The sequence below is a fragment of the Anabrus simplex genome, chromosome 2 (genome assembly GCF_040414725.1).
Source record: "Anabrus simplex isolate iqAnaSimp1 chromosome 2, ASM4041472v1, whole genome shotgun sequence".
Classification (NCBI taxonomy): domain Eukaryota; kingdom Metazoa; phylum Arthropoda; class Insecta; order Orthoptera; family Tettigoniidae; genus Anabrus; species Anabrus simplex.
In genome coordinates this window covers 1,093,465,497-1,093,488,185 of record NC_090266.1, presented here as the reverse complement: position 1 = coordinate 1,093,488,185, position 22,689 = coordinate 1,093,465,497, and positions in this window count along the sequence as shown.

Here is a 22,689-nt window from a genome sequence, read left to right as displayed (position 1 = left end):
TATGTAGTGTCATCGAATTCTAGCACCGCTTGCACCTAGTCCGCATCGCTGAAACTCCGAGACACAAATGTTACATCACAAACGTGTTGATGTCATTTGGTGAGCTCTGTTTTCACTACCAGCCTGGGGTCCTGCACCAGCAAGAGAAAGCGTGACCTCATAGAGCGATCATCACTAGCGGTTCCTAGATGACCACAACGTCACATTGCACCCTTCTCCTACTCATTCACTGGATCTGTCGTCCATCGAAAGCACGTGGCCCTTGGTCGGATGGCGACTGGCGTGCCACAGGACAGCTGCAGCACCAACGAATAAGCTTAGGCACGTAACAAGGCAGCATAGGTGGAGAAACACTCTTCCTCTCAATGCCACGCGGTTATTGAAGCCCGTGTCCGACTCGTTGGCTGAATGGTCAGCGTACTGGCCTTCGGTTCAGAGGGTCCCGGGTTCGATTCCCGGCCGGGTCGGGGATTTTAACCTTAATTGGTTAATTCCAATGGCCCGGGGGCTGGGTGTTTGTGCTGTCCCCAACATCCCTGCAACTCACACACCACACACAACACTATCCTCCACCACAATAACACGCAGTTACCTACATATGGCAGATGCCGCCCACCCTCATCGGAGGGTCTGCCTTACAAGGGCTGCACTCGGCTAGAAATAGCCACACGAAATTATTATTGAAGCCCGTAGTGGGTCCACACAGTATTGATTCCCCCCTCCCCCCAACTCCCTGTTCAGTACGTCGTACAGAGCTGTAAGAGTATTCACATCACCGGTGTGTGTGTGATGGGTATTCTGCCCAATACATTTGGTGTTAATGGCTCACGTCCTTCTTGGTGCTGCAATTTCAATGGCCAACAGTGTATTTTATAAGCGTATTTGACGACAGACTTCAATACCAACAATTCCTACACACCCCTAACGAAATCCGACCTCGAAACTGGCATAATGCCTGTCTATAACCTGCCACGCAGAATCTCATCAGCCCTAAACAGAATACACAATAACCATGGCAAGTATGCATATGTATTCCAGACGTAGGTTGAAATCCTATCGATGCCACTGAGGAGCTGAAAGGCAGATCATTCGTTAACGTAATACAGGAGTGCGAGGCCAGAGTCTATATAGGGGCCTCCACCGGTTTTCTGCAGCAATTCGTTTTGTACTTGCAATTTTGACATTTTCTTTTAACATTTTATATTCTTACTTTTATGTATTTGTATTATGCGTTATGTTCCTTCTTTGAGATTTGTAATTATGACGTGCTCCGTAGGCTAAGTAAATGTAATAATGAACATACTCTGAATAATATGGATATATCAGTTGTTGCCTTACGTCAAATGCTATTGAAATTAATTATTTCTTACTTCATACTTTACTAGCTTCATCACAGGAGTTGTTAAAATAATCGAAGATTAAGCCTTAGTTATCAGACGCTCATGGTGCTAAACTTCAAATAGTGTATACCCCATGCATTTCGACACGAGCACTGTAAACGGACTACACAGTTTGTCTAACGGTGTTTCCCGCTCAACATCCACTACGACTCATCACATGTGCATGCAGATCACTGTGCGCTACGATTACAATTTGTAACTCAATAATAACTTAGCTTAATCTTTATTGTAAACCACTGATACGCAACGGGAAGACGAGGCGATACCACACAATGCAACATGCAACTGGATATAAGACCTACAATTTAGTCGTAACAAGTTGATTTGCCAGTGTGATTGTAACAAACCTCGTCAGTTGCTTATTTAAAACTATTTATTAAAAGACTAGGAATGTTGTATAGGTTTTAGTAACGCTTAGACCAAACTTATTCAAATTTTAGCGGAAAGCCATACGTCTCATGAGTATTAATTGACTTTACGTACACTAAGCAGAGTGACAGAATGTCCCCTTCACAACAAAACAGCTTCAAAGTATTACCTAATTTTTACATATAGGGATTTTTTATTTACAATTTGCGTGTACGAACTGAGTGTTACGATAAGCAAGTTAGTACGTCTGTTGCGATCCTCCTCCTTCAGATATGTATATTGCTTGTCATGAATTGTATTCCCCGTAAACATTCTTTCAGTGCCACGGTCGTTCTCCAACTGCAGTGCCCCCACCATTTATTTCTGCCTCTAATTCCTTCGCCTCTAATTCCAAGAATTCATTTTTTAGTGATTTTGACGTCCCACAAAGTCGGAAAGGGTTCTCTGGCGATAATGACACAGGGAAGGGCTTAGACTGGCACTGAGAAGGAAGCGACTGTAGCCTTAATTAACGTAGATGTATTGCCTGGTGTGAAAATGTGAAACAACGGAATACCATATTCAGGGATGCTGGTAGTGGGATTCTAACTCACCATTCCCGAATGCAGACTAACAGATACACTATCCGAACCACGTAATCAAATTTCTCGGATTCGTTTTTATTAATTGGTATGGGGTTTCGTGTAAGTAGTGGGGAAGAAACGGCAGGTTCTAGGCATCTGGACTAAAACTACGTAACATTTTAAACTTGGGGTGCATTTTTAGAAATGATATTTTATTGTATTCTCTTTTCAAAAGAACAGCAAGAACAACAATTTAACAACTTTGCCAAGAGATAACAATGAATATTAACAAGAGAAAATAACAATATAAGCTTTAGAGCTTAATCATCAAAAAATTTTGAACACGGGGAAGTAACTCCCATTTTACAACACAAGACTTGCAAGACTTTGCAGGACCAATAGGTTTACACCAATCTTTGGTGTAGCCTAATACCGAGGCTTAGGCCTCAAATAATGATATTATCCTACACAGGGAAATTGGTGCTTAAACTTAGGGTTAATATGAATAACAAGCTACAGCTTCCAAAACAAGGTTACATATCAAAGGTAGTCTCGAACCCTGAACTACAACATCAACACCCAACAGCCGAATGGGATAAGATTCCACAACAGGATTACATTTTAAAGCTCACTAGCTTTTATTGAATTTGATGCTCGTTGCCCTGACTAACAGGGATGCAATAACAGAGTATATGGATCGGATATATTCAGAAAAACAGGAGCTGAAACTAATACTAGGCGACCAAAAAATGGAAAAACAAAACGTTAGCCCAGAACAAAATGGAATGGGATGCTGAACCCACTCAAGCATTCCCGTGGCGTAACTTATCATAAATCTTAATAGGCAGAAGGCCCGGTGACACAGAAGATATGTCATACTACGTCAGTGACTAAGATAGGACAGAAGCGTAAAAACCAAATGACAAGATATAAAATTTACAACTTGGATAAACTTAGTCACCGGAAAGCGAAGTAGTAAGGAAAACGAGGGTACATATTCGTACATCCCTAAATTACAAGGTATCCAAAAGCGGGTTCACACTCCGTCCTCAGAAAGCCTGGAAACCTACATGATACAAAACTAACAGGAAATTTAAAAAACCCTACATTTATAATTTAGGTAACCGCAGCACACCCAAACAGTTGCACGATAGAGGGGAACACTGGTATCTTCCGGTCGCCACGTGCAGGTAAGTTCACATATTTGGTCAAGTATAGCTGCCTACATTTCATGCTGTCCCAGCCAGTTGGTCGTCTCTAGGGAGGAGAACCTCAATTTCTGCCGCACAGTCAAGATCCAAATATATATATAAGGTTCAAGTTTAGTGGTTTAGAGGGGCGAATTTGGTGCTGATTGGTTGGTTGGTTTGTAACCAAGAGGCAGTAGTAGCAAATTAGCACCGAATGAATTAAGCCATCTTTGTGCCAACCCCTAAAGAAAGCAATTCTTAACTAAGTTGCACACAATGTAAATCCCTAGGTGGCAATCAAAATAAAATTATGACATATATTAATGAACATGAAAATTAAGTATTTTCCATTCAGTTCAGCATGTTTCCGGGAGACTTCATTGCCTTCAGGATTTAGAAGTGTTGCCTACCACTAGGAAGTGCCCGTATGACTTTTATAATAATAATAATAATAATAATAATAATAATAATAATAATAATAATAATAGCATGTCCTCACCTACCGTGAGGAGACTGTTTTGACGCCATTTAGGCTGTTGCGTACCAGTAAGGACGTTCCGCATTGCTCTACCAGATGATAGAGGAATGGATCAACGTCGGGCGATCTAAGGCTGACAAGGGAAACACCAGCCGTGTATCTTTTTTTTTGATGGAATCCATAATTTCCTTAACGAGAGGTGAATTGTTATAAACATTGGAATACGATGTAAAATTATGTAGCACATAACGCTGATTGTGTAAATTCTATAATATTTTCTATTAGAGCATGTTTGTAATTCCAGTAGTATTTTTTTATATTTGCTTTTCGTCGCACCGACACAGGTAGGTCTTACGGCGACGATGGAATAGGAAAAGGCTTGGAATGGGAAGGAAGCGGGCGTGGCCTTAATTAAGTCACAACATTTGCCTGGTGTGAAAATGGGAAACCACAAAAAAAAAATCTTCAAGGCTGCCAACAGTGGGGTTCTAACCTACTATTTCCAAAATGCAAGATCACAGCTGCCGCGACCTTAAATGCATGGGCACTTGCAGGGTCAGTACTATTTGTTTTGCCACATACTGTTATATTTTACCGTTATAACTATTATAATAATGGTTTTTCACCCTACGGCTCGTAAAACCTGTAAAATTGCCGAAGTATTAAAATCCATTATTTGAGTAACTGCGAGAAAAATAGCGATGAAAATTCAATTAATGAAAAATTTGCATGCTAATTAATATGCCAAGTGAATACTTTTCATTGACAAAGGAACGACATCATTGGGACGAACGAGAAATTTTTATTTAAAAAGGTATTAACATTTCTTTATATGTATAATTTTAGATTGTTTTACAAGAAAATTGAACAAATATACATTTCATTATAAACCAAACAAGAAGCACATAAGAAGAACGAGCAAACATTGAGGATCGATCCCTCAACCTATTGGCTACGAACCACCTGAGCTATCCATCCAATTAAAAAACATATCGTGCAATCCTAAAAATCCACGACAAATTTGTCAGCGCCTTTTCTTCTCTCAACTGACCGAATATTGGGTTGAAATACTCAGGCAAATTGAAAGTGCGGTAATTGATCTCTCGTTAGGGAAACTATGAATCCCAAATACAAAACAACAAAACACGTCTGGTGTTCCCGCTGTGAGTTTTAATTAATCTTGTCGGGTAAACATTTAATGTGTCAACAGAGATCTTTAACATGCCGATATCGTACGAGATCGACTACCGAACTGACTCTTTCCTACCAGTGTTGCTAACACTGTAAGAGTGAAGTCCTCTAATCAACTGTGCAGGTTCCGCTAGAAATCCGCTAGATTCTTCAACATTTCTTAGAAGTTAATTTAATTTAATAATACATAAATTCGTCCGCCTCAGTGGTTTAGTGGTTTGAGTAAATATCTCTCCACCCCAGAGGCCCGGGTTCGATTCATGCCTCCACCACGAAATTTGAAATGTGGTGCGAGGACTAGAACGGGGTCCACTCATCCTCGGGTGGTTAACTGAGTAGAGGGGAGTTCGTCTGGGGTTCCATTCCCTCCTCAGCCATCCTCGAATGGGTTCCCGTGGTTTCCCACTTCTCCTCCAGGGAAATGCCGGGATGGTAGTTAACTTACGGCCACGGCCGATTCCTTCCCTCTTCATTGTCTATCCATTCCAGTTTTCCCATCCCTCCACAAGGCCCCAGTTGAGCACAGCGTGTGAGGTCTCCTGGACAAGATACTGGTTCTCTTCCCCAGTTGTATCCCCGACAAAAGTCTCAGGCTCCACGACATTGTCCTTGAGGTGGTAGAGGTGGGATCCCTCGGTGAGTTCGAGGAAGAAAAACAACCCTGGAAATTACACTATAATAATATTAAATAAATAAATAAATAAATAAATAAATAAATATACAAGATGTGCAATCTTGCATATTAGTTTCCCGAGTTGGAACGAAGCTTAATAGGGCATAGAATTAGGAATGAAGTCAGCAGTACCATCATAGTTAAAATATAGTACGATTTATTAAATTTAAGATAATGTAGTAAGCATACCCGGCCAAGAGCTGGAAACTACAGATGATGATGATGATGATGATGAAGATAATCTAGTGCCTAACTGCTTACATACAGTATTGCTACAAGCCGTATCCTCTTAATCAATGCGAAATAAGTACGGTAAAAATGTCCAGATATTAGGCCGCCAGTACACCGTAACCCGAAATTCTAAGATCTGCAAGGGCTGTCACCAATAAAAGTTTTTCAACTCATTTATGAAATGAGGTACAAGCGTGCTTTTAACTATTGTAGTGTCCGGTTCCATGGCTAAATGGTTAGCGTGCTGGCCTTTGGTCACAGGGGTCCCGGGTTCGATTCCCGGCAGAGTCGGGAATTTTAACCATAATTGGTTAATTCCCCTGGCACGAGGACTGGGTGTATGTGTCGTCTTCATCATCATTTCATCCTCATCACGACGCGCAGGTCGCTACGGGCGTCAAATGAAAAGACCTGCACCTGGCGAGCCGAAGTCCTCGGACATATCCCGGCACTAAAAGCCATACGCTATTTCATTTACTATTGCAGTACACTTTGTTCTGTGCATCTGAAAATCTCTGGCAACAACCGAGTCAGTAAACGTCGACTTGCAAACTTCGCCAAAGCGAGCAGTCAGTGGTTAATCTGCCCCTCGGCGGATTTTGAATTAATAACTCTGCTTAATTTTGAAAGGTAACCTGTTGTCACGCTGGAGACTATTTATGTTCGCTACTTCAACATGCTTTTTAATTTTACAATGATTGTTCCAGCGGCCGATGACCTGCGATGTTAGGCCCCTTAAAACAACAAGCATCATCATCATCATCATCATCATCATCATCATCCTTTTACAGATATTGACAAAAGCCAGTCTTCGAATAATGTATTCTTTAACCATTCACACAAAGTATTTGCTAAATATGTGGGTGTATTGTGGTGTTTTGCCTCCCTTTGTGGTACAGTGATTAGTGTGACTAGTTGCCACCCACGGAGGCCCGGGTTCGATTCCCGGCTCTGGGACCACTAATCCTTAGGAGGCCAACTGAGTAGACCGGGTTCGATTCCCACCTCAGCCATTCTTGAAAAGTTTTTTCGTGGTTTCCCACTTCTCCTCCAGGCAAATGCCGGGATGGTACCTAATTTAAGGCCAAGGCCGCTTCCTTCACTTAGCTGCAGTCGCTTAAGTGCGCCCAGTATCCAGTATTCGGGAGATGGTGGGTTCGAACCACGCTGTCGGCAACCATGGGGATGGTTTTCCGGAGTTTCCAATTTTCACTCTAGGTAAATGCTGGGGCTGTACCTTAATTAAGGCCACGGCCACATTCCTTCGCACTCCTAGCCCTTTCCTGTCCCATCGTCGCCATAAGACCTATCTGTGTCGGTGCGACGTAAAGCAACTAGCAAAAAAAAAAAATGAGAACAATTCTATAATTACCTCCCTACTGGAGCATTTTTCTACTGGATTACCTCCAGCAAGAATTTATTCGTGGTTGTGGAGGACCGATTTACCAATTTTTGAAAACGTTATATCCCTCCATTTGTTTTTAATTTTGTCAATACTCCTTTTAAATTCTAAAATTAAGTGTGTCGGAGGCTCATTAACAATTTCCGACTTCAGTCACACTATGTTGGGACATTTTTCGGAGGATTTCGATGTTGCCAAGCGATCGATTTTGAATTTCTTTCATTTTAAAGTAGATTTCCGTTCCTCGACAACGGGCAAATGGAAAGAAAAATGTTTGGGTGATATGAAATGTCGTATGGCTTTTAGTGCCGGGATATCCAAGGACGGGTTCGGCTCGCCAGGTGCAGATCTATCTATTTGCCACCCGTAGGCGACCTGCGCGTCGTGATGAGGATGAAATGATGATGAAGACAACACATACACCCAGCCCCGGTGTCATTGGTATTAACCAATTTAGGTTAAAGTCCCCGACCCGGCCGGGAATCGAACCCGGGATCCTCTGAACCGAAGGCCAGTATGTTGACCGTTCAGCCAACGAGTCGGACAGTGTTTGGGTAGAACGCGTATATCGCCGGGAGTATTTAAGTAAACATTATATTTTATGTCCCGATTGACAGGAAGAAGAGGAGCCTACCTGTTGATAAAATGAAACTCTGAAACGTAGTTTTCATGTAGAGCAAAATATGTGCTAAATACGTGACGTCACAAGGATACTCTGTTACAAGATGGCACTGTGTTGACTCTAGCGCTCAGTTCGAGTTTAGTTGTCGTTGTGAATACATTGTGGTCAGTTGTACAGAATAACAAATGTAATATTAGAAAAGAAATGTTTGATTAGGATTCGGCAAAAACGCGCAAATGAAAGAGTTGAAAAGAAATGTGAAAGATGAAGGAATAAAAGAAAAGAAACGAAAAGAGGGTAACAGGCGTTACTCTAGGAAATTGGAACAGTGGAAGAATTTTTTTTTCTAGTAAGTAAGTCTACGATACCGTCTAAACACTGCGGCCGTTACAATAGTGACAGCATACTGCTAAATGTTTTTTTTTTGTGTAATATTTTCACAATTAGCTCTTAAATTCTTCTAAATAACCAAGACGTGATATGCAAACGAAGGAAAGACGACATGAGACAAGTCCAATCAGAATTTTTGGTTTTTATCTATGGGACAGGGATGTTCAATCATTCTTATTATCATTAATATATCTTCTTCTTTCTTATCTATTTACCCTCCAGGGTCGGTTTCTCCCTCGGACTCAGCGAGGGATCCCACCGCTACCGCCTCAAGGGCAGTGTCCTGGAGCTTCGGGGTTACAACTGGGGAGGATTACCAGTACCTCGCCCAGGCGGCCGCATCTGCTATGATGAACATGGGCCTTGCGAAGGGGGGGGGGGGGGGGGGATGGGGAGATTGGAATTGACAGGCAAGGAAGAGGTAAGGCCTTAAGTTAGGTACCATCCCGGCATTTGCCTGGAGGAGAAGTGAGAAACAACGGAAAACTACTTGCAGGATAGATGCGGTTGGAATCGAACCCACCTCTACTCAGTTGACCTCCCGAGGCTGAGTGGACCCCGTTCCAGAACTCCTACCACTTTTCAAATTTCGTGGCAGAGCCAGAATCAAACCCTGGCCTCCGGGGGCGGCAGCTAATCACACTAACCACTACACCACAGAGGCGGTCATCATCATTAATTTAAATATTAAACTCTATATTGAAATTACAATGAACACTTCCCATGCAAATATGGCTAAGTGACCAAGTTAAGAAAAGAAAGTGGCCAGTATGCCACTGGTAGATTTTTCAAACAACTGTGGCATATCATTCTCGAAATGGACAGATAGCCTTATAGTGGCTGAATAGGCAAACCCAGCTTTCATTAGAGCTACTGTCCGGCTCATTGGCTGAATGGTCAGCGTACTTGCCTGCGGTTCACAGGGTCCCGGGTTCGATTCCCGGCAGGGTCGGGGTATTGTTACCTTCATTGGTTAATACCCATGGCACGGGGGCTGGGTGTTTGCGCCGTCCGCAACATCCCTGAAACTCACACACCACACATCACACTATCCTCCACCACAATAACACGCAATTACCCACACATGGCAGATGCCGTACACCCTCATCGGAGGGTCTGCTTTACAAGGGCTGTCCTCTGCTAGAAATAGCCACACGAAATTAGTTATATTAGAGATACTTGATACAGTTCCTCACCAATATATAGCAGCTTACTGGAAACACAATACATGTTCGAAACGTGCAACGATATGATTTGACAGGTGCTACAACTGACTGTCACGATGAATGTTCATCTAACTCAGTGCATTCGGTTATAAAGCTCAGAAGTGAGCAGTAACAAATGAACGGTCTTGCTGTCTCAAATCAACTTCTACACGAGTGAACCCTGTGCAAGTGTAACAGTGTATTCTCCATGAGAATAAGTCGTAAATCCCACTACTTATGTGACTACTACTACTACTACTATGTCTTTAACATAACTTTAATAATGACAGAGTGTCAAAAATTTCCTACATGTATTAGTTCTGTACTGTGTCAGCAAATCTCATCTTCGTGTCCCTTTGCTCCAAGCACTCTTAAATATCGATTGTGAATTTGTGCCTCCAATTACGTTTTCCGCGCGGATGGGCATATTTTAATTATATTCCACTCATTTTCATAGTCAGGAGCAATAAATAATTGTCCATACAGCATTGGGAAGTAAACTTTCAAAGCAGGGCAACGGCAACTTCCAACAGGCATTCTTACAGTTAGGATATTCCATCTTCACTCTACCCAATTACGTTTTTACAGCACGTAAAATGAAACTATATGCTAGTTTCAAGTATATTCTGTACATAATACAAGGAACTAAGGACACCATAATAACTTACGTTAGTAGGTAAATTCCACGCCCACAACTGAGCAATCCTCGGTCCATCTTGACTATAGTTCTCCAAACTGTGGGACATGACCCCCATGGGTACACAGAAAATCATTTGGAATTATTATTATTATTATTATTATTATTATTATTATTATTATTATTATTATTATTATTATTATTATTATTATTATTATTATTATTATTATTGCCCAGCTTCTTGGATTATTGGTCAGTTTTTAGGTCTTTGATTCCGAGGGACTGGAGTTCGATTCCCGGCTCGGTCGTGGAATTTTGCTGTGTTTGGTCAATTCCTCTGGCTCGGGGACTGGATGCTTTCGATTTTATTAATACACGTACCATCATATATTCAAAATACCAAACTACCAACGGCCATTGAAACACCCATATCTCTCCACAGATGTTTGGCGTCAGGAAAGGCATTCGTAAAGAAAACATGGCCTAGTCCACATGTATGACGCAGTTCGCATCCACGACCATTCCAAGATGCTGAAAGAAGCTGCGGATTATTATTATTATTATTATTATTATTATTATTATTATTATTATTATTATTATTATTATTATTATTATTATTAATATTATTATTATTTACTTCATTCTTAATCCGTTTGTCCACCAGAAATGTTTTTTCTTTCGGGCTCAGAGAGGGATCCAACCTCAACCTACTCAAGGGCAGTGCCCTTGAGCGTGAAACATTGGGTCGGGAGATACAACTGGGTAGGAGGAACAGTACCTCACGCAGGTGTCCTCACCTGCTATGTTGAATTGGGGCCTTGTGGTGGTATGTAAAGTTCGGAAAGGTTAGACAAAGAAGATGGAAGAAAGCGGCAATAGCCTTAAGTTAGGTATTATTCCGGCATTTACCTTGAGAAGTGGGAAACCACGGAAAACCATTTCGAGTAAGGCCCTTTTTTCAGCTGATCTTCCGAGCCTGAGTGGCCCCGTTCCTGTCCTAATGCCACTTTACAAATTTCGTGGCAGGGCCGGGAATCAAACCCCGGCCTCTGGGGGTGGCAGCTAATTACACTAACCACTACACAACGGAGGCGGATTATTATTATTATTATTATTATTATTATTATTATTATTATTATTATTATTATTATTATTATTCGTCGTTGTTATTATGTTGTTTTATTTTGTTGTTGTTGTTGTTGTTGTTGTTGTTGTTGTTGTTGTTGTTGTTGTTGTTGTTGTTGAGAACGAACACTTCTTGTCATTTCATCATTAAATAATGGTAAAGGTTTTAATTTATCCATTTGCATCCTCACGGTACAATACGGTTAACAATATTCATTTTACGGGGAAGTAGGCCTAGTGATATTCCATGAGTTGTATGCGGCTCACTTGATTCAGTTGTTGTTGTTGCTTGTTGTTTACAGGGGACTAACATGTAGGTCATGCCTACCTGATTCAGTATCAACAGTATGTTGCAAAACAAATGGTACTGAAATTACAAACATCCTCCAACAGCAAATATTGCAGAATTTACACAATCAGCGTTTAGTGCCTCCTAACTTTAAGTTATATTCAAATGTATCATTTTTATTCCCCACAATTTACTTTAGGCCGCACGGACACAGTTACAGATGGTCTTATGGCGACGATGGGATAGGAAAAGACTAGGATTTAGGAGGAAAAGTAGAGCCAAAACATTTGCCTCGTGCGAAAGTGGGAAACCACGGAACACCATTATCAGGGCCGCCGACAATGGGTTTCAAACCCACAATCTCCTGATTGCAAGCTGACAGCTACGTGACCCACACCGCGCAGCCACTCATTCGGTTCCAATGTTTCTAACTGAACGTCAAAAAAATCATACATCCCTCTTTACTTGTTTTTCCTGTAAGTGCGACGTTATGATTAACATGTTTTTGTACTATCCGTGACTGTGAAATCAATCTTAACCTGTTTTTAACAGTTTTCTTTTACGTTACGGAGTCCATTTCAGCAATTTACTTGGCCTAGAAATTTGAAGTAGGCAGCCGTTAATTTGCAAACGGTATTGGCGATGAAAATATGAACAATCGCCGTGGCATTTTGGACCTTTGCTCACTAAGACGTCTGTTACCCAGCCAGATGGTCTACAGGTATTAGTGTCACGTGGAAAGCATGGTGGCATCCTCAACCGTATTGTTTATGGGGAAACCTGTTTCTGCCCGCAGTCCAGAATTAAAGTCCTTGGAATAACCAGAAATCCATGCTAGGTCCTTCGGGGAAAAGGTGCTAAAATAAGTCAGCCTCGCATCGGTAGATTCACTGGCACGTTAAGGAACACCTGCGGGACTAAATTCCGGCACCATGGCGCCTCCGAAAACCGTAAAATTTGTTAGTGGGACGTGAAGCCAATAGGATTGTTATTTATTGTAAAACTACCTAATATCCACCCAAAACACGAATCACAGTCGTATAAATGTTAGTATCGAAGTGGGTGTGCAACTTACCTCAAAGCAATTGAAACCATAGTTTCGAGAGTTAATGATATAAACGTCTCGTTACCCGTTGAATGTTGACGGGAGTTATCATACATCTCTTATAACTTGAATAATAATAATAATAATAATAATAATAATAATAATAATAACAACAAAAATACACTTGATATCTTAGTCCCACTAACATCAAGGTGTCAGAGCTGTTTTCCACAGGAACTCTTACTTCTGATAAATCTACCGACACGTGGCTGGAATATTTTAGTAACGTCAAATACTACTGGACCTAGCCAGAATATAGTAGAACTAGACAAACTGTGCACAAAAAGGCCTGAGCCACTCAGTTCGGCCACTCTTACGCTCCAAAGTATTCTTCTGAGTTCGTAGATCAAATACTGACGATATTACGAAAGAGAGTAGCATGTATAGAGCGCGCTGTGTAGGGAATGTATCGAAATGGGCCGCATTACACTACACTGGGTGGTTCACCAGCCCCTTTTTTGTGTGGAGATAGGCAATCCAATTAACGTGTATAATCTAAAGATACTTGTAATTTAGTTTTTTGAACACCAAATAACTTGAAATTTCTCCTTATGTTCCATAAGGCTCTCCCCTACCTGTGCGTCATTACTGTAAATTGATGCATGGAGTCCGCCTCTGTGGTGTAGTGGTTAGCGTGATTAGCTGCCACCCCCGGAGGTCCGGGTTCGATTCCCGGCTCTGCCACGAAATTTGAAAAGTGGTACGAGGGCTGGAACGGGGTCCACTCAGCCTCGGGAGGTCAACTGAGTAGAGGTGGGTTCGATTCCCACCTCAGCCATCCTCGAAGTGGTTTTCCGTGGTTTCCCACTTCTCCTCCAGGCGAATGCCGGGATGGTACCTAACTTAAGGCCACGGCCGATTCCTTCCCTCTTCCTTGCCTATCCCATCCGATCTTCCCATCCCTCCACAAGGCCCCTGTTCAGCATAGCAGGTGAGGCCACCTGGGCGAGGTACTGGTCATTCTCCCCAGTTGTATCCCACGACCAAGAGTCTGAAGCTCCAGGACACTGCCCTTGAGGTGGTAGAGGTGGGATCCCTCGCTGAGTCCGAGGGAAAAACCGAACCTGGAGGGTAAACAGATGATGATGATGGACCTAGCAAAGGGAAAACTACTATGCACAATTCCGCGCCAAATACTAAGGATTATTCTGCAAACATGCGATTTATTGTCTTGAAGTAAAACAGGTAACTGCAATACGATCGAATTAATAGGTTATGCCACGTGTTCCATAAAGTAAGAAAGTTAAATGAACACTGAAAGACATCACTGAAGACTTTGACATGGATATTAACTTTCGAGGTGGAACGGCCATACGTGAGTACTACACCTCTAGCAAGTAACATGTATATAGACTCCGTAGCCGAATCGGCTGAGTGCTGGACCACAAGGTGTGTGTGTGTGTGTGTGTGTGTGTGTGTGTGTGTGTGTCTATCGGCAGCATAGTCGTTCAAATCCAGCATAAGGCAATTTTTATGAACGACAGACTTGCTCTATTTTAGCGGGGATTCAATAATAATCAATGTTTTCTTCCTATCGGTTTTAAGGGATGCGCTCTGATTTGGTGTCTTTCCCTTAGGGATGAGTGGGGGAAGGAAATCGTCCTTGGCTTTTTACTATGGTACCGTCTCCGCATTTGCCAGGTGGAGAAAATTGAAAAGCGAGGAAAACCATTTTCAGAACGGCCAGCATGAGATTCGAGACCACAACCTCCTGAGTCCAACCCACACAAATAATAATAATAATAATAATAATAATAATAATAATAATAATAATAATAATAATAATAATAATAATAATAATAATAATAGTAATAATAATAATAATAATCCATACCTACGAGGTCATATCACAGCACTTATCAATTTCCTCACGATGTATTCCTATGAAGAGTAGGTTGAGTTGTTGCTAATTTATGGAGAGTGTAAGGTCGAATTAATATGTATGCCACGTGCTCCGTAATGGTAAAATGTTAAATGAACACTTAAAGCGTTATTGAATACTTGACACGGATATTAACTTTCGACGCCGAACGGCCATACCTGAGTAATAATCCTTTAGCGAACGTATTGTATGCTGCCGGGCTGAGTGGCTCAGACGGTTAAGGCGCTGGCCTTCTGACCCCAACTTGGCAGGTTCGATCCTGGCTCAGTCCGGTGGTATTTGAAGGTGCTCAAATACGTCAGCCTCGTGTCGGTAGATTTACTGGCACGTAAAAGAACTCCTGCGGGACTAAATTCCGGCACCTCGGCGTCTCCGAAAACCGTAAAAGTGTAGTTAGTGGGACGTAAAACAAATATCATTTTTATTATTATTATTATTATTATTATTATTATTATTATTATTATTGTATGCTTTATTTGTGACTGAGTCTGTTAAGAGCCGAGTACACAAGGTGTGTGAATACCGATAATGCAGATGGTTCGATTCGAACCTTATGCATGTTTTTTAAATTTTAGACCGATTGATCGTGCCCCATTTCAACGGACACACAATGTTTATTCACACTTACCAGGACACATCAGAGCACGTATTCATTCACTCGCGATGTATTCCACTGACGAGTACGTTGATATGTTGCTCATGTATGGGGAAACAAGGCAGAGCACAGTCCAGTCGCAATGTCTCCATAACGAGCGTTTTCCTGAGAGAAGACTACTGACTACCAATACGTTCCGAAACCTTGAACCTGGGACGCTTGGAAGGGTAACATCCGTTAGAGATGCTCCTATAACATCTGGTTCAAATGAAAATGCTGTTTTGTACGCTGTCCATAACAATCCTCATATTAGTACTCGGAAACTTACACAACAGACTAACATCAGCCGGTCATCAGTCATGCGTATACCGCATAACTATAAATTTCACTCAAACCATCTGCAGTTACACCAGCAGCTTCACGGATGTCATTTCGATACTAGAATAACATTTTGTCAATGGGCATTATGCAGGGTGACCAATAACGCAGGCTGTTTTTTAAAGAGTATTGTTTTCAGACGAATCACTATTTCACAACAATGGCGTCGTGAATCGGCACAATATGCACTATTGGAGCGCGGAGAATCCCCATTGGGTAAGACAGGGCCCATTTCAAATGCAGTGGGGTGTAAATGTCTGGTGCGGTGGGATCTTGGGTGACTATCTCATCGGACCGTATTTCTTCGACGGATACCTAACGGGAGCACGTAACCTTCATTTTCTTCAAAATGAACTCCCACACTTGCTGGAGTACGTGCCACTGCGGGATCGATTACGAATGTGGTTTAACCAGGACGGTCCATGGTTTCCCATTTTCACACCAGGAAAATGCTGGGGCTGTATCTTAATTAATGCCACGGCCGTTTCCTTCCAACTACTAGGCCTTTCCTGTCCCATCGTCGCCATAAAACCTATCTGTGTCGGTGCGACGTAAAGCAAATAGCGAAAAAAAAACAGGACGGGACTCCACCTCACGGATCAGTAGTCGTCCGGATCCATCTTCATGCTTCATATCCAAATAAATGGATAGGGAGGGGTGGACCCCTTCACTCGCCCGCCAGATCACCCGATATAACGCCACTTCACTTCTTCCTGTTTGGTCGCTTAATGCAGCTAGTGTATGCACAGGAGCCCGAAGATCCTGGTCACCTTCGGCAAATGATCACCAAGGCATGTCAAGTTTTCACACCTGACATGTTACAACGTGCAAGAAAGTCTTTAAACGTCTTGCTGAAATCTGCATAAGTGAAGGTGGTCAACATTTCGAACACTTGTTACACTGGATTTTCAGGGTACCCTACTTCCTACCTACAGACTGTCATGTCGTAGTCCAGCCTGGCTGCGCAACATCGGATAAAAAGGGTCCTTTTCAGGACCAAATAAAAATTCACTCTATGGAACAGGACGACATGTGGCTATATTGCAGGCATTGGAAACGGCATTAATCGAAAGATAGTGTACAAGCCTGCGAATCGAACCTACTGCTAGACAGCTTGGCTGATACAACAGCAGTGTTGCGTGATTCAGCTACCTTTAGCTACCGCGAGCCGTGGTGCATATCTAGCACGTTGTAGTGCTTATGGACACTTCCTGTTCAAACGTATGATTGTCTTACGCGCAGCTGTGATCGTTGTACATTCATTGTATGTATGTTTAGTCCTCAGCCCGAAGGCTCGTTGGATCCTCAACAGCTCCGCCATCAGCTGTCATAGATGGCCTAGGCATCACTGAAGAGTCGTACTCGGGAAATGAGGTGTGAGGTAGTTTCCCGTTGCTTTCCTCACCGAGCCAGAAGTTGCTATTTCATATCAGTCTGCCAAGCCCACTGAAATGCATGTACCAACCGACCCTATGAGCAATATTTTCTGCCATTCATAGCAGGGACTGGCTGCAGAAGGAATGGCATTTCTAGCATCACTCATACCTCAGTCACTTTCATTTTGTCAAAGCCAAGGATAAAGCTGAGACAGATCAATGAAAGTAACAAGATTGCTCTAGCCCATACCAGAAGACATAGTGCACTGTAAGCACTAGGTCCCGCCAGCAAAAGCATTTACATTCATTATAGTTTAAATATTAGATATAACACTGCCGCTAATGATTTCTACCTTATCGCGAGCATTATATAAAAGGTGTAGTTGTAGTAAGACAATAAAGGAGCAAGTACTACTGTTTTTCGGATGAGTATGATATACGCGTAGGTTGGGTTACCTACCTCCGAAAATAATAGGGGCTAGTGAATCGCCCGTTATAGCTCTCAGAATATTATGCTTCACATTAACACATTCCCACTGCATGCCGAGTAATGTAATCCATTGCTCTCATGTCACTTCTCTTCATGTGTGTTGCGGACAGAATATTATTGCATCACACATAGGCCTAATTGATAACGGAGTTCTGGTGACCTAAAGGAGTCCTTCGTAGCCAACTCTCGGTCGATAACAATATAATACCCTTCATGACACATTTGTCACACTAATTACTAGGCAGAGTGAGACGGCTGCGTGGTTCGCGTCGTATAGCTGTTAGCTTGTATTCTGCATATAATGAGCTCGAAATCCACTATCGGGAGCCCTAAATATACGTTTCCATCCTTTCCCTTTTCCATACAAGTCAAATGCAGTGACATAAAAAAACATGCTTTACGTCGCACCGACAACTATAGGTCTTATGGCGACAATGGGATAGGGAAGGGCTAGGAGTGGGAAGGAAGGGACAGTAGCCTTAATTAAGGTAAGGCCGAAGCATTTTGAATAATAGAAATCACAAAAAATCACATTCAGTGCTTCCAAAACTGGAGTTGGAACCCACTATCTCCAGAATGATACCTGATAGCTATGTGACCAAACCACGCAGCCACCTGTTCGGTAATGCAGGGACTGTACTTTACTTAAGAGTATGGTTGGTTCATTTCCAGTCCTAGCCCTTTCCTACGCCATCTTCGCCAAAGAACATGTCTGGGATTGTGCGATGTTAAAACGCTACCAAAAAACAAATTATTAGCAGCACAGGACCCAGAATTCACCCGCTCTTCTCTTAATATTCCGAACTAAAGTTAACGGATTTCACATCGGTACAGTGCGGTGCTGTTTGAAGGTGCTTAAGCACTCTAACCTCCTGTCGGAAGATTTATTGACACATAAGCGAACTCCTGTGGAACAAAATTCCGGCACCTCGGTGTCCCCAAAAACCTTAAAAGTAGTTAATGGGACGCAAACTAAATAACATTCTTCTCCTTAGTATTATTTATCATTACTATTAATTTCTTAATGTACGCCGAGATATGTATTTATTATTGAATTCTAAGCAGCTTATTGTGGAAATTCTTTGAAATTCGGTCTTCGGTAATTCCTGCCAATTTTTTAATCCCAGGGGACTGATGCTATAAAGTTGTGAGCTTTCCCTGAGGTATAAAAATAAACTGAAATAATTTCAGAAAATGTCCGCAAATGCTAAGACAGTTGTAACATCGACAAATCAAAATGATAAGAGCTGCAGCTAATATTGAAAACGCAAGGCTTTCATTTGTTTTATGACACACTTATAGACCTATATTCTTATTTCAGTTGTTCTAATGTAAAACATACATTTTTTTGCCAATTGCTTTAGGTAGCACCGACACAGATAGGTCTTATGGCGACGATGGGGTAGTTAAAAGCTAGGAATAGGAAGTAAGCGGACGTGGCCTAAATTAAGGTACAGCCGCAGCATTTGCCTGGTGGGAAAATGGGAAATCACGGAAAACCATCTTCAGGGCTGCCGACAGTGGGGCTTGGAACCAATATCTCCCGGATGCAAGCTCACAGCTGCGCGCCCCTAACCGCACGGCCAACTCGCCCGGTCATTCATTTATTAGTCAGTCATTGAACAATGAGATGGCAAATTCAGTTTTCAACAGAAAGTTGGGATTGAAAGTTAATTTTGAATAACTTTTATCTTATGGCATTGTTATACATCATCATCACCATCATCATCATCATCATCATCAGTCGCTGTACTCAAAGCTAAATATCGTAATGTCATTTCTTTGCACTCTCCAATGTCGCATCTCTGACGAGCTATCATCACTTCTTCGTACTATGAAGTGGAGGAGTGAACCGGTGATCTTCTTTACTTGATTGATTGATTAAACCATCCACTTTCTGTTATTCTATTGATTGATTAAACCATCCACTTTCTGTTATTCTTCGAGGTCCTCTACCTTTCACTTTGCGTTGCCAAACATTTTCAAAATTCTGCCTTTCCGTGCTCAATGTATGCCCAAGAAACAAGGGGCAGATAACACTCACTAATTCAGATGGCCATTTCGCGATGTTTAGTTGTTCTATGATGGACTCATGTGTTGGTTGTTCCCTCAATCCTCAAAGACGTGCAGGTCACCTATACTGTGTCAACTCGAAAGACCTGCACAAGACTTCATCGGAGACCGCACACACACACAAAAAAAAGATTGTTACGTGCCAGCCTCGTGGTAGCTCCTTTCGGTACTTCCAGGAAGGGGCTGGTGACTCAGACGAGCTGGAATCTCCCAGCCGGCCTGTGGAGTGGGGCCGGCCTTTCCGTGTATTGTTCCCGGAGGCCGGCTTACCTGCGAGTTCCTTGGAGATTCAACGGGAATGTCCTGCCTGCAGTGACATAGTGAAATTCCTGGATCAAATCATGCCGACAGTCAGTCAGTCTAGGACTCGCAGTCCGTGTTGGACTCCGTGGAGGAGTCAGTGTGACATTCATTGAGTTGGGGTTCGGTGGCTGGGCTGAGGGCGACAGAGGTGTTGGCTGTCGCCAGTATCCCACCGAGGTCTGAACGAGGAGCTGTTGTTGTGGTGTCGGAGAGACCAGTGAGTGTGTAACTGGAGGCGACCGAACGAAAGACTGTACTGTGTGATTCCGTGGACTGAGGATCGCCGTGAGCAAGCGAGGAAACGCGCTATCGTGAGTGCGAGGATAAATGGACCTGCGTTAATGTTCGCTGTTGTGAGTATCGTCCTGCTGTTGAATACTGTTGAGCTGTTTAGTTGTTCACTACATGGGACTGTGTGAAGTGTGGAAGCGAACCAACGAACAGTCGTCGTGTGTTGTATCGCCAGTGTTCAAATCCAGCTCTCTACTCACGGCGGCTGTAGGAGGTGACTAGCCTTTGGGAAAGTGAAAGTACGGATTAGCGTCCCAGGTAAACGAACGGGCTGGACACTTGCTGCGCCATAAGGTAGAGAGATTTGTAAAAAGAATGATAATTAGTGTGGCCATTCATAACTGGTTAGAGTTGTTTGTGTTTAAGTATGTGTGTGTGTGTGTGTGTGTGCATTTATTAGGTCATCCTGAAATAAATTAGAGTAATGAAACAGATGGAGTTTTTTCGTAACAATGTAAAAGTACACTGTATTGTAATATATTTCATTCAATATACCTCCTGTAATCACAGCTGACTTTCTCATATTCGACCTAGGCCTAGATTACTTCACTTACCTGAAACAACAAAAATTGATAGTGGGACTTAAAGCAAATAGCATAATAATAATAATAATAATAATAATAATAATAATAATAATAATAATAATAATAATAATAGTAATAATAATAATAATAATAATAATAATAATAATATTTGAATAATATTGGAATAAAAGGCGTATTTTTACGTCGATTGGCCATGATTAAACTCACTCACTTGTAAGATCTGGTAGAGCCGGGCAATGTCAAAAACTACGAAGATGCATCTCGTTGAATCTTTGGGTATTCGCTGTTTGGTTTTTTTTTTTTTTTTTTTTTTTTTTACGGCTGTGAGACTTGGATCGTTAAGGTTAGGCCTAAGGATAAAAGTCGAATTGCTACTCGTAGCATTCTCTACCAATACACATCTCGAAGGCAGCAATTGGACTGTTGTCTTTAATCTTAACAATCCAGGTATCAAGGTATCACAGCCGTACGAAAGGATAGAGTATACCCAGAGACTCAACCAGAAGCAATTTCGTAGTATTTAACACTGACCGGCTCTACGAAATCTTACAAGTGAGTGAGTTTAATCATGGCCATTCGACCAATAAATTACGCCATTAATTCAAGGTTTTTCAGATTCTCGCGCTGCTGATAACCGGATTTCAGCTCGTCGATCAATTGCCATTACTCTATGTTGTACATACTCTATATGATATCAAAACCTAATGGTTAATAATAATAATAATAATAATAATAATAATAATAATAATAATAATAATAATAATAATAATACTTGCTGTACGTCCCAATAACTAATTTTACGGTTTCAGGTAAGTGAAATAATGTAGGCCAAGGTCGAATATAAGAGAGTAAGCTGTAGATACAGGAAGTATATTTAATGAAATATATTACAAAACAGTGTACTTTTAAATAATATTTAGTGTGCGGTCTCTGATGAGGCCTGGTGCAGGTCTTTGGAGTTCATGACGTATAGGTGACCTGCACGTCTGTGAGGATGAGGCCCTACCTATTATTAATTCTAATCATGAAGACAGTACACATTCACAGAGCCCCCGATCCATCGGAATTAACCCATGAAATTTAAAATGCCTGACCCCGACGGGAATCAAATACGGGACATCCTTAACGAAAGGCCAGCTCGCTAACCATCTAGCCATGCGTCCGGACAAATGTTGTTATTCTGGGCATTACAAGCTACACATGTTACACTCATTTGTACTTCACTTATGCGTTTGTTAGATTTTATCGCCGTTCGGTATACTCGAATATCTCAAGCAATGTAGAGAATCTGCTCCTCGAAGCTAGTGTATTTACTTCGTAATTCATCCTATATTTAAAGAGCATAATGGCTAGGCTGGAATCTTGTGTCAGTGAGCAGTAAATAATAGTTCTCCAGCTTATTTTATTTGAATGCATCTCGTGCCTTTGCCTTATGAACAGAGTCCTAATAGCCTATCTAGAATGTTCTTTATGATATCCCACTTTCTATCCTGTTAACAGCACGGACATCTGTCTGGTTTAATGGGGGTAATAGTTTAAGGATATTTTCTGCACATTTCCACTTCTTAGCGATAAAGTTAGTAGGAGGATTTATGTTACTGCAGTTATATTGTTACTTGAGAGATTTATCTATTCCCTCTTGTAATTAGACTGTGGAGAGCAGTGTTCTGAACGCGGGTAAACGTAATGAATTACCTCCGGGGAAAGGATTTCATTTCGATGCACAATTAAGGCGGAGGAAGATCCTTCCCAATATAGTTTGTTCTCACATCCAGTTCACACATCCTAAAATGATTGTAGGGGATATAATTGAGTGTAATATAATGTTATTCCCCTCTTGTTCCCTTCACTAGATATAGAGCAATACTGTGACCGATGAAGTAAGT